We start from the raw sequence: 14,534 nt of genomic DNA on the forward strand, positions 1-14,534 counted from the left end.
CACAAAGATCTGCATCCAGCCGAGCAGCCGAGCTCAGGGAGGGGAGATTAGGGAGGGGGCGTGGACCTTCTCTCTCCCCTTCTCTGCCCTCCCCCAGTTCTAGCTTCGGAAATGTTCGGAGAGCTGGGGGAGGAGCGGACGCATGGATCTACGGGGCGCAAAAAACCACCTCACACCGAATCTTGTTGCCTTGTGCCTAGTGAAAGCGTTTCCTGTGATTGCCATACCAGTGTTTCCAGACCTTCTGCCGTTACCATTGGCTACGAACCTTGCCGCCTGCCCTGACCTTCTGCTATGTCTGACCTCGCCTCTGTCTAGTCCTTCTGTCCTACGTCTTCTCAGCAGTCAGCGAGGTTGAGCCGTTACCAGTGGATACGACCTGGTTGCTACTGCCGCAGCAAGACCATCCCGCTTTGCGGCGGGCTCTGGTGAATACCAGTAGCAGTTTAGACCCGGTCCACCGGTACGGTCCACACCCATCCAGAGGATCCACAGAGGATCCACATCCAGCCTGCCGAATCCTAACACTTCTGGTCTGAGATATCCACAAGGCAGTGAAACAGTGCAGCCAAGTCAAAATATTGCATCTCTTGGTAGCTGCCCCAGGACATGTAAGAAGCAGAGATATCAGTTTACTACTACAAATAAGCCATAGGTTATACTATATATTTCTATGCAACAAAAATGTAGCCAGCACCTAAACCCAATACACGGGTGCACGCTGCTGTGGCAAGTACAAGACATGTAAAAAAATAAAATGGCAGCAGCACGCATGTGCTACTGCCATTTTCTTTTTTTACATGTCTTGTACTTGCCACAGCAGCGTGCACCCGTGTATTGGGTTTAGGTGCTGGCTACATTTTTGTTTTATTTAGTTTTTGTTGTGCAATGTGGGGGGAGTGGCTCCCTCTGTAGCCGTGCATCCCCTCCCCTATTTTCACAGGAGGTGGTTTTAGGTTGTTAGTGGATCCAGCATGTCGCCCAGCCTGAGGTGAGTGAATGTTAGGGTTCCCTCCTATATGAGGCCACCTCCACGTGGTGGATGGGGGGACACATTTTGATCAAAAAGTGTGCTAAGAGCCTCCATTTTGTTGACCAAGTGTGCTGCTGTCTTATATATTTCTATGTATGAAAATGTCATATCTGCTTCTCATTATGTTTCTCTCAGCTTCAATATCCACCATTATTTTGTATCCCATCATGATAAATGGGTAAGGACAAAAGCACAAAGACTTCCCAGCTGTGTCATGCTCCTATCAGTTATCATCTGTTGTTCTGTAGTACTGCAGAAAAGGTTCAGAAATAAGCTAATAATTGTAGCTTTACATCCCTTGCCAACAGAAAAGCTACAAAGGATGCTACAAGTGCACATAGAAAACCTGCTGCCATGAATAGCTATGCATAGCTCTTAGCATCTCTGTCTCATTCAGCTTCTTCAATACACAGCAGAGGAATATATATATATATCCTGGCAAATCATGAAAAATCACATTGGCAGACAGTGGTAAAGTTACACAGACAGACTTCCACCCAGCTTCATAAAAGTAGAGCTCTGCATCGGGATTGGGATCCCACAGTCCAATAAAAAACGTACGGGTGCGGCCAGTAATGAGGTTGTTGCGGGCAGTCACTGAACATACAGTGGGACCCGAAACCTCTGAAATGCCACAGGAGGCTGCTGAAAGGGCACAAGAGGGTGAATAAATGGCAGGGGGGGGGCAATGAAATGGCACGTAGGGTGAATAAGTGGCAGGGGGGCGGCAATGAAATGGCACAAGAGGGGGAATAAATGGCAGGGGGGGCAATGAAATGGCACGGAGGGTGAATAAACGGCAGGGGGGGGCAATGAGGGGCACTGTTTTTAAGAGCTGTGACAAAATGTTTGCAGGAGCGGGTGGGATTGGACACACATTGCAGGATTGGGCAGGAGTGGAACTCAAACCTTGCGGGAGCCGGCAGTAAGGCTAGGTTCACACTACGGAATTTCCGCCTACAATTCAGCTTTGAAATTACAGGCAGAAATTCCGCTTACTAAATGTATAGTATAGTGAATGGGTTTCCGTTCACAAATTCACACTTCGGAATTTGTGCAGTGGAATTTGTGAACAGAAAATTTGCTTGAAAATTTCCACCTGAAGAATGGCGTTGCTCATTCTTCAGGCGGAAATACTGGCGGAACACATTGCAGTCTATTGGAGACGACAGTGGGAAATTTTCTGCCCTGAGATTCCGCAGTGTGAACCTAGCCTAATAGTCAAAAAATCCAGCAGTAGTGGACAGGAGTGGGATAAGGAAAACCATCCCCCCGCTTAAACTTGCGGCAGAGTGTAAACTAGAATTTGGGTAAATTTTTGATGTTTCCCAAGCCACACCCCTTTTTAAGGGAGACACACTCCTTTTGGCAGAAGGGGTAGACATTTGGCTGAAAAGTGTCTCAAATGAATAATAAATGTGGCAGAAGTCCTTTAAGGGTGCGTTCACATGCTATTTGTTCTTGCAGGTTTTCCTCTGCGTATTTGAAAGTGGGCGGGCTCTTCTCGGCTGTCCACAGCAGATTTTCCACGGAGGAATTTACAATGCGGAAAATCCACTGCAAGCCCAACTGAAGTCAGTAGGGACTGCAGCGTATTTTCCGCAGCGTAAATTCCGCGGCAGAAAATCTGCTAGGGACAGCCGAGAAGAGCCTGCTCACTTTCAAATACGCAGCGGAAAACCAAGAACAAATAGCGTGTGAACGCACCCTTAGGGTACGTTCACACAGGCGCATTTTTTTCGCGGGTTTCCCGCTGCATATTTGAAATGGGCAGTCCCTACTGACTTCAATGGGGCTTGCGGCGGATTTTCTGCAGCGTAAATTCCGCCGCGGAAAGATCTGCTGCAGACAGCCGTGAAGAGCCCGCCCACTTTCAAATACGCAGCGGAAGATCCGCAAAAAATTCCGCTCATGTGAACGTACCCTGAAACAGATTTTGGTGTCTGTTTTTCTAAAACTGAACCAAAATCCTTGTGGATTTGCTAAAGAAAATCTTGGCCAATGGGGTTCAGCAAGTCTCTAAATCAATCCAATCTACATTGGGGAGTATTTTAAAGGAATTTTCCTAGATTCAAGAACCAATGGTCTATCTTAGTTTTTTCAACCAGTGTGCCTCCAGCTGTTGCAAAACAACAACTTTCCAATGTCCGCATACAAGGACAGCCAAAAGACTGTAATGAGTTGTGGTATTGCTATTTAGCCATAACATGTGAACACATCCATAAGGACAACTTGAAGTTCCAATCAAGTGAGTGAAACAGAGCTGCAGTACCAGACACCGCCACACTTTTTCAGAAGGTGCTGTAACTGAATAAACTATTTTACTGATTTCATGGCCAAAATGAGCTACTTCAGAAAAATGTTTTATACTAGAATTAGGACACATCATATGTATTCATTCTTTCTTCTTTATCATTCTTTATATTCTATGATCTCTGCTTGCTGTCAGTGAATGCTGATCATGTCCTGCTCACACAGCTGTGTTTGTTTTTTAAGACAGGATTTAAGCATCTGCATGCAGACAAGAATATTTCTATACACTGGCAGTAAGCAGAGATCTTGAGAATAAAGTGTGAGGAATTGATACACAATGGACCTTTTCATTACAAAATGATTCCACTGTTTATACAAATAACAAAGAATAAGAAACATATGTCTCGCCTTTTGTTGCTATCTTTCTGAATGAATTGTTTTCCAGTTTTAATGTATGTAATGTAACGCTTTGTATTTATTTATAAGATCTGGAATTTTTTTTGGCAGAAGTGCTGCATGAGCCAACTCTGAATTACAGGGAACATGTGACTACTATTGAATCCTACTGGAAAAGACGGGAATAGAAGACTTCAGATGAGGGGATGTCCAGGGGAGGGAGGCAGCTCATATACTGTGCTGGCAGCGCGGGGAACATGTGATGAGGTTATTGATGAGGCTCCATGTGATGATCACTATACACTGCTGGAGGGGAGAACATGAGCACAACCCCCCGGCACAGGGGAACAGTCATCCACCTATGCAGATGGTTATTCTGGGCTGTAGGGGGCAGTATAATGGTAGCTTGTTACAGTGATGAAGCCAAATGTCAAATGGGTCTGGAAATTGAAAATTGATTTTTTTTTTAGACAGAAATATGCACAGTGCAGCTGATACTAATCTTCCCCTACAACTAAAGACAGGCCATAGAAAATACATTACCTCCTGCCAAGATAATATGAAGTGATGTGTGTACATATAGATATCATTTAGACTTCTGCAAAGATGGACAGACAGATAGTCAGACAGATAGATATGAGGTTGCTAGATATGAGAAAGATAGATATATAGATAGATAGATATGAGATAGATAGATAGATATGAGATAGATATGAGATAGATAGATATGAGATAGATAGATATGAGATAAATAGATAGATAGATAGATAGATAGATAGATAGATAGATAGAGAGATAGATATGAGATAGATAGATAGATAGATAGAGACATAGATATGAGATAGATAGATAGATAGATAGATAGAGAGATAGATATGAGATAGATAGATAGATATGAGGTAGCTATATATGAGATAGATAGATAGATAGATATGAGATAGATAGATATGAGATAAATAGATAGAAGATAGATAGATATGAGATAGATAGATAGATATGAGATAGATAGATATGAGATAGATAGATAGATAGATAGATATGAGGTAGCTAGATATGAGATAGATAGATAGATAGATATAAGATAGATCAGTGGTCCCCAAACTGTGGCCCTCCAGATGATGCAAAACTACAATTCCCAGCATGGCTGGACAGCCAACGGCTGTCCAGGCATGCTGGGAGTTGTAGTTTTGCAACATCTGGAGGGACACAGTTTGGGGACCACTGAGATAGATAGATATGAGATAGATAGATAGATAGATAGATGAATAGATAGATAGATAGATGAGTAGATAGATAGATGAATAGATAGATAGATAGATAGATATGAGATAGATAGATGGAATAGATAGATGAATATATATATATATATATATATATATGTATATATATATATATATATATATATATATAGGTAGATAGATAGATAGATATGAGATAGATAGATGAATAGATAGATAGATAGATATGAGAGAGTGATAGGGCTGTCTGGGCATGCTGGGAGTTGTAGTTTTGCAACAGCTGGAGACACCCTGGAGGCACTACTGTTTTATATTATTGTAATTTTACAATCTTGCACAATGAAGTATGCCCATTGATCTGTAATATGATGGCATTTTTCACATTGTGATATATGTTTTGCCCATTTTTTTATTTTATTTTTTGCAATATTTACTAATTGTTACCAATTGGTTTGTGACACACTGTGGGATAGAAATACTACTCTACGGTCAGTTGTTTGATAAAGGCTGCATGGGCAGCTGAAATGTCGCCTCTGAATTCACCATGGAATAAAGCTACCTCTTTTTGCTCACCATTTATGGGAGTGCTGCAGTGATTCTTCTGTATTTGTATCTGTGGGCGTCCCTGACCTGGACATCACACTGCTGGCACCCCGACATTATTTATTGGATGTGCAGCTCTTCTCCTTCTATGCAGATAAATAGATAGATATGAGATAAATAGATAGAAGATAGATAGATATGAGATAAATAGATAGAAGATAGATATGAGATAGATAGATATGAGATAGATAGATAGATATGAGATAGATAGATATGACATAGATATGAGATAGATAGATATGAGATAGATAGAGAGAGAGAGAGATAGATATGAGATAGATAGATATGAGATAGATAGATATGACATAAATATGAGATAGATAGATATGAGATAGATAGAGAGAGAGAGAGATAGATATGAGATAGATAGATATGAGATAGATAGATATGAGATAGATAGAGAGAGAGATAGATAGATAGATATGAAATAAATAGATAGATGAGAGATATGATATAAATAGATAGATGATAGATAGATATGAGATAGATAGATACATAGATACATGCAGTAGATAGATATGAGATAGATAGAGAGATAGATAGATAGATAGATAGATATGAAATAAATAGATAGATGAGAGATATGATATAAATAGATAGATGATAGATAGATATGAGATAGATAGATACATAGATACATGCAGTAGATAGATATGAGATAGATAGTTGATAGATAGACACATAAAGGGAAGCAGCACTTTACAAAGTTTAATTTTAAAGGTGGAAGGCCGTCAACTCACGTCTAAAAAACTAAAAAAGTCAAACGGTCAGAAACAGACTCCATGAGGGTGGTGTGAGGGCCCGACGTCCACAGGTGGGGGTTGTGCTTACAGCCCAACACCGTTCAGGACGTTTGGCATGTGCTAGAGAACATCAAGATTGGCAAATTCATCACTGGCGCCCGGTGCTCTTCACAGATGAAAGCAGGTTCACACTGAGCACATGTGACAGAGTCTGGAGATGCTGTGGAGAACGTTCTGCTGCCTGCAACATCCTCCAGCATGACCGGTTTGGCGCTGGGTCAGTAATGGTGTGGGGTGGCATTTCTTTGGGGGCCACACAGCCCTCCATGTTCTTGCCAGAGGTAGCCTGACTGCCATTAGGTCCCGAGATGAGATCCTCAGACCCAATGTGAGACCATATGCTGGTGTGGTTGGCCCTGGGTTCCTCCTAATGCAAGACAATGCTAGACCTCATGTGTCTGGAGTATGTCAGAAGGTCCTGCAAGAGGAAGGCATTGATGCTATGGACTGGCCCGCCCATTCCCCAGACCTGAATCCGATTTAGCACATCTGGAACATCATGCCTCGCTCCATCCACCAACACCACGTTGCACCACAGACTGTCCAGAAGTTGGCGGATGCTTTAGTTCAGGTCTGGGAGGACATCTCTCAGGAGACCATCCTCCACCTCATCAGGAGCATGCCCAGGGTTTTTAGGGAGGTCATACAGGCACGTGGAGGTCACACACACTACTGAGCCTCATTTTGTCTTGTTTTAAGGACATTACTTCAAAGTTGGATCAGCCTGTAGTGGGGTTTTCCACTTTGATTTTGAGTGGGACTCCATATCCAGACCTCCATGGGTTGATACATTTGATTTCCATTGATAATTTTTGTGTGATTTTGTTGTTAGAACATTCAACTATGTAAAGATGAAAGTATTTCATACGATTAGTTCATTCATTTCGATCTAGGATGTGTTATCTTAGTGTTCCCTTAATTTTTTTAAGCAGTGTATAAGTTCTTTTATATTTCCCATTCTTTTTGCTACACTTCTGGCTATGGCTCAAAAATGTGTGGTAGTTTTTCAAAAATGCCAGAAAAAAACATGTGTGGAAAAACCAAGCCTAATCCCGGTATTTTAGTTGCTGTGTGAAAGAGTTATTCACACGGTTGCTCCAAGCAATCTGGCCTAAAAAATGAGACCCAGAAAATGGGGCCACCATAATCTCACATGGAACAACAAAAATATAGTGGTGACTTTGATGACCCCTTTTATTCCATACATGATTTTAGGAAATAAGATCTGCCCTCAGAACCATAGAAAAATAAAGTAGCTAGAAATGTCCAAGTAAAAAAAAAAAAGTAAAGCACAAGCCTCAATGTGTTATGTTGCTTTTCCACTACAGAGAGATTGGTTTTGGAGCTTGGTTCATAGCTTTTAAGTTGTTCCATTTTCTTGGACCTATTCCTAGATTATTCTGTCTCTGTCCTCATCTGACCCAAACTGGCTAGCTCAGGGACTAAATATACAAAGCAGCACACGGGGGGCAGGGCAGCTCAACGCACTTTACCCACAGCTATTATTTTGTTTAATTAATATTACAGGATTTTTCAACAGCTTATTTTTACATTTTCATACCTGGCACAAAGCCGTGGTTGGAATTTGAGCATTGGAAAAAAATTTCATGAATTTTGAATGTGCACTTTTACATAATATCAGGGCACTACATTAAAAATAATCTGTTAGTATTACAGAATTGATATTTAAAGAGTACCTCTCATGATCTTGTTAAATTTTATAATCATCCCAGTTCACGGCCCAATCAGATAAACCACCCCCTGCCTTTATTTTTTTTTAATTATTTTTTAGTTTTCTACCTTGATATTGCTCTGTTTTTTCTGCTTAGTCTCAGTCAGATTCACAGACTGGGAAGGGGCGTTCCCCAATAGTTGTGACATCATCCGAAGCCATACAGGAGAGAACTTCCTCCCTCACTCTTCTACACACATCCCATAGCAGTTCAGTGTGAGATGAGCTATGATTGGCTAAGCCTGCAACCCCCCCCCCCCCTCAGCATTTCCTGATGTTGGACTTCTGCCAGGTGTGCAGGAGTCCAAAGTCTGTGCAAGAGATGGGGGAAAATGTGCTTTGGACAAGTAGGGTGACACCTAGTGGCAGCTTTTTTCAACACAAATAAAACATAAAAAAACTTCTTTTTAAAAAAAAACAAAGTACATTAGAATTTTTTTTAATTTACCATACGGAGTGCAATAGCAAAATTTAGTTTTAATGAGAGTGCCCATTTAAAGTGATATTCAGGTTTTTTTTCTTCAGCCTTTGAGCCCAGGATGCCACCCCCCCCCCCACAACGTTTTCATGTATAGGACCCACACCCTGAAGTGCTGTAATGCAAGTCTTTTTACTTTACTGTTGTCTCTGACCTTTCCCAGCATTCTATGCAGCCAGAAACAATATTTCATAAGGCATATAATCTACAGTGGGCATAGCTATGCTGCAGTGGGTGGGTGGATAGCAATGTGGAAGGGATTTACTGAAGTATTGCTATCCACCCACCCATTGCAGCATAGCCACGCCCCCTGGAGAGACCATGTGAATTATGACATATTGTCTCTGGCCACATGGAATGCTGGGAAAGGTCAGAGACAACCAAAACAGCACTACAGCACTTCTCGGTGTGGGTCCTGTGCATGAAAACAGGACAAAGCATCATTGGCTCAAAGTTTTTGCCGGACAATAGAGAAACATTAACCATTGGAATCAGTCTTTCAAATATAATTTTAAAACAATGGTTGAAAGAGAGGGAAAACATTTGTGGCCTCTACAATATGTTACATACATGGTGGTTACCTAAGCCGAGTCCCTATTTATGGCTATTATGTTATGTACATGGTGGCTACCTATGCTGAGTCCATATTTGAGTCTTCTATGTTTTGTACATAATGTCTGCCTATGCTGGATCCCCATTTGTGACATCTATGTTATGGCTACTTATATTGGCTCCCTATTTGTGGCCTCTATGTTATGACCACTGGCCCACATTCATCAAAGAATGTCTACAGTAGTGCTATTTTCCCACGTTTATTTGGGTGGTGGGTTTAACTAGCGTGCATCTTATTTATTAAGATGCAGAAGGATGATGAATTTTGCGCAGCTTTGCTATGGTGGGAAGAGCTCTACCACAAACACTTCTGAGGGAGGGGAGTAGACACTTTCCCAGGTCCTGAATTTGGCAGGTTAGGTGTTTTTACTTACTTTCACAGAGCTGCCGGGACATTTTTAATTGCCTTTTTGATGCTACAAATTTGATTGCGGTATCTAAGGGATTAAAGTCGGGCATCACCATGATCGGTAATGTCTGGCATTAGAGATGGGTCCTGGTGGCAGATAGCCGCCAGGACCACCCAGCTATGACCTGCGCTCAGATCCTGAGCACGTGTCATAGAAGGGGAGTGGGACGCTGTCATCCACAAGAGGTTAAAGGTTGAATCGCGGAAGGCAGAAGTGATTCTCACACCTACTGGTAGGTGGTGTAGCTTTGCTCATAAAAAAGTACCTTTGCGCACAAAATAGCGACTTTTGACAAAAGTCGCAAATAAAAATTTGTGACCACTGCATGGTCAAAAAGAAAAAGTTCTAGTCAAAAAGAGTAAAACTGTCTATATCAAAAGACGCATATGCTGCTTGCGCCTGAACTATGCCAAAACATAGGCAAAAAAAATGCTCTAAAAGCATTAATAAATCTCCCCCACTATATCTAACATACAGGACTAACTGGCACAAAATAAGGAAACAAAATGATTTTATTCTTTCAATGATAAAAAGGCTACATGTGCTACAGTCAGTTTTGCGCTTGCAAAAATCTATTCTATCTGGCAGCATTGCAGTTTGCTGTAAAGAAATTCTTCCAGATAAATCAAACCGGCTGTATCTTTGGCCAGAGGCACCATCTCTTGTGACCCGATCTGTCAACAAACTTAGCCTCATGTATTTTCATCAAGTCCAGTTATGTTATGAACAAATTACTATTACAAAGGTTCAGTTACCAAGGCCGCAGCCAATGTAGCAACTGTATCAACTACGTATTTTCGGTCTGAATTTATTTGCGGCTATTAAAAACGGCTATTTCTGGCCTACAGAGAGCCTCAATAGGGGTGTAGAACACCTTGTCTTCCTGTAATATGCATAGGGTGTGTGCTGGGTTAGTTAAATAATACTGTTATTCAGTACGACATGCAGATCAGAGGCGTCGCTATCAAAAACACTGTCGCAGAGCGGCACTATGATAGAGCCATGAGGTGACATCAGTATGAGGAGACCATATAGTGGCTGAATGACAAACCGTGGAGGTGGCATCCGTATGAGGAGACCATATAGTGGCTGAATGACACAGCCTGGAGGTGGTGGCAGCATAAATAGACAATAAAGTGACTGAATGACAGAGCGTGGAGGTGGTGACAACATGAGGAGACCACATAGTGGCTGAATGACACAGCCTGAAGTTAGCGGCAGCATATAGTGGCTGAATGACACAGCCTGGAGGTGGCGAAAGCATGAGGAGACCATATTGTGGCTAAATGACACAGCCTGGAGTTGGCGGCAGCATTAGAAGACCAAATAGTGGCTTATTGACACAGTCTGGAGTTGGTGGCAGCATGAGGAGAACATATGGTGGCTGAATGACACAGCCTGGAGGTGGCAGCAGCAGCATGAAGAGAACATATGGTGGCAGAATGAGAAAGCCTGGAGGTGGCATCAGCATGAGGAGAACATATGGTGGCAGAATGAGACAGCCTGGAGCTGGCATCAGCACGAGGAAAACATATGGTGGCAGAATGAGAAAGCCTGGAGGTGACAGCAGCAGCATCAGGAGTCCTGAAAGTGACCCGGTGACAGAGTGGTGTGGTGGGTGGCAATATCAGTACCTGGTGACGAAGGTGGGTGAAAAAAGGAGAACTTGGCATCAGATGTGTGGCATCAGGCGGGTGGCAGGATCAGAATAGTAGCTGAGGCAGGTAGGCAGAAGCAAACAGTCTCTTTTGTAAAAGTGTTAGTGTGCACAAGTAAGTATTGGGGATATCCCCAATACTTACTTGTGCACACTAAAACTGGCCAGGCAGGACAGCTTTTCCAGGGCAAACTCTGCTAGTTGCGGCCACAAATCAAGTTTGGCGGCCCAGAAGTCCAGCAGATCCTCAAGGTGTGTTGGCATGGTCATGTCAAGGTATGCCACCACCTGCTGGTTCAGGTCCTGCTCCCGGTCTACCTGCTGCTGATGAGTTGCTTCACTATGCGGGTGAAGAAAGCTACTCATCAGCGACTGTAGACTCTGGCTGCTGCTGATGGAGCTGGTACTGCTCCTGCCATCCCAACCCTCCCAGAAGCCATGGCAGTGGCAGGTGAGCACCGAGGGCCCCCCCTCCCGAGTCAGACCTGCGAGAGGATGGGCGATGGCACAGACAGACATCGGCCAACTGACTACGTAGGATGTCTCTGTAGTAGGTCAGTTTGTCCTCCCTCTCAGTGGGTGTAAAAAAGGCCCCCATTTTGTGCCAGTAATGAGGGTCCAATAAGGTGGAAAGTGAGAAGTCATCCCGCTGCTGAATGATGACAATTTGGCGGTCACTACACAAGCAAGTGAGCATGCATCGTGCCATTTGTGCAAGTGACTCGGAGGGACTCCCTACCTCCATGGCGCCTGGCTCAGCCTTCCTTGTTGCAGCGCAGACAAGATGTTCTTCCCGTTGTCGGTCACCATGGTTCCCATTTCCAGTTTTCGTGGAGTAAGCCATGATTCGATTTCTTGATGTATGACTTTTAGCAGTTCCTTGCCGGTGTGACTCCGTTCGCCAAGGCAAACCATGTGAAGAACAGCGTGACACTGCCACAGCGTGACACGGTGAAGGATGAGGAAGTGGAGTGGCACACTGTCACAGGACCAATGGCCTGAGATCGTGGAGGCGGAAGCAGCGTGACCTGTCCGAGTTGCTGTTGTTGCTGTGCAGGAACCACAATCACCCAGTGGGCCGTAAAGGACATGTATTGTCCCTGACCATAGTTACAGCTCCACCATAGTACCCCTTTAAAAAACTGCTGCCTCAAACTAATTTAAACAATTAAATAAAACACACCCTTTAAATATTTAATCATTTTATATTCTACATTCTTGTAAAAGATTTTTTGTGTTTTTGTGCTGTTAATATTATGATGTTCCTTTTCCTTTTCCTAGGTAAACAGTGTCATTGACCAATAACCTCTGACCTGTGTCTCTTTAGCTATTGCGAATCTACCAAAGCTTTTGGAAGGAGTAAAGTAGCTTTGCAGTAGCAGAGAATCACAAGGTAGGAGGATACACCCAAACAAACAATTCATTTCTGAACATTTATGACTTTCAGCACATCGCCCCTATGACTTCCATGCCTATCATCAGTCCGCCCCGATCAAAAGAGCTTTAGCAAAGGGCGGTGAGAACAAGCAAAACACGTTTTTTTCCCTTTAAAATCACTGGGAACAATCTAACTGTGGTGCAAAGAACAAGAAAGATGCTTTTCATTGTAATATGAGAACTGTCATTATATGCTTTGTAACAGAGAAAACGCATAAGATGCCTGTAACTGAGGGTTCAACTAAAAGAATGGTTCATTCTTCCCATACCACAGCCAAAAAATACAATAAACTACAGTATATAGCACACATATCAATACAATGCATTCAGAAAGTCTTAACACCCTGTGTCTTTTTTCACATTTTGTTATGTGCTAAAATAAAATGAAAAAAATCATGTTTTTCCTTTTAATCTGCACTCAGTTACCTATAATAGTAATATAAAAACAGCTTTTTAGATATTTTTTTTTTACAAATGTATTAAAAATGAAAAACTGAAATTTCACATGTACATAAGTATTTAGACCCTTTGCTGTCACACTTAGCTCTGGCTCCTCCCATTTCTTGATCACCGCTGAGATGTTATTCCATCTTGCTTGGAGTCACTTGCGGTAACTTCAGTTGATTGGACAGGATTTGGAAAGACAGAGCCCTGTCTGAATCACAGCTGACAATGCATATCAAAAACCAAGCCATGAGTGGGAAAGAACTGCCTGTACAGCTCAAAGACGGAACTGTGTGACGGAACTTAAGCATACAGACAAGACAACAAAGGAGTGGCTTAGGGACAACTCAATGACAACTGATAATGCTAGGGGCCCAGCCAGAACCCTGATCTGAACCCAACATTTCTGAAATGTCTATTCACTGTAATTGTGATTGTAATATTCTTTGGCTTAGTGCACTGGTCCTGTTTTGTGGCTGTTATAGGCATGCTTTTTTGTGGATCCCACTATAGTCTAACATTATGACCCTAACACCAAAATAGTTGTGCAGCCTTGTTTTATACTATGCTAAAGCATACCTATATATACATATACAATTCGGCAAGTGAGCAATAGCTCTAAGCCTTCACCATTTAAAGATTTTTAAAGGGGTACTCCAGTGAAAAACTTTTTTTTTATCAACTGGTGCCAGAAAGTTAAACTGATTTGTAAATTACTTCTATTAAAAAATCTTAATCCTTCCAGTACTTATTAGCTGAATACTACAGTGGAAATTCTTTTCCGTTTGAAACACAGAGCTGTCTGCTGACATCATGAGCACAGTGCTCTCTGCTGACATCTCTGTCCATTTTAGGAACTGTCCAGAGTAGGAGATAATCCCCATAGCAAACATATGCTGCTCTGGACAGTTCCTAAAATGGACAGAGATGTCAGCAGAGAGCACTGCGCTCGTGATGTCAACAGACAGCTCTGTGTTTCAAAAAGAAAAGAATTTCCGCTGTAGTATTCGGCAGCTAATAAGTACTGGACGGATTAAGATTTTTTTTAATAGAAGTCATTTACAAATCTGTTTAACTGGCACCAGTTAATTAATAATAATAATAAATATTAAAAAAAACGTTTTCCACCGGAGTACCCCTTTAAGGCTGAAGCAATGGCTCTTGGGTTATGCAATATTGTAGGCTAATTTTATGACGAGTTACTTTGCATGATTTACTTTAAACACTCACAGTATAATATAAATTACCCATCAGAAACTATCAGGTTGTTTTTCTCACAAGCTTCTATTTCTCAGATGTAATTGTGACTGGACGCCCGCCAGCAGTCAGGGGGAACTCTGGACGTTGTATTATTCCTGCAGTCCATGTCATGCACTGATATCCACTTGGTTACAGCTCAATTATACTTTAATATGGTATCTATTCATCACAACCATCA

General features: G+C 42.2%; 1 protein-coding gene across 5 annotated transcripts in view; it reads right to left on the reverse strand.

The window, feature by feature from the left end:
• GHR (growth hormone receptor) overlaps window positions 1-14,534 on the reverse strand; it is a 397,172-nt gene that overhangs the window by 97,231 nt on the left and 285,407 nt on the right. The gene's annotated exons all lie outside the window — the stretch shown is intronic.

The sequence above is a fragment of the Hyla sarda genome, chromosome 1, assembly GCF_029499605.1.
Source record: "Hyla sarda isolate aHylSar1 chromosome 1, aHylSar1.hap1, whole genome shotgun sequence".
Lineage (NCBI taxonomy): Eukaryota > Metazoa > Chordata > Amphibia > Anura > Hylidae > Hyla > Hyla sarda.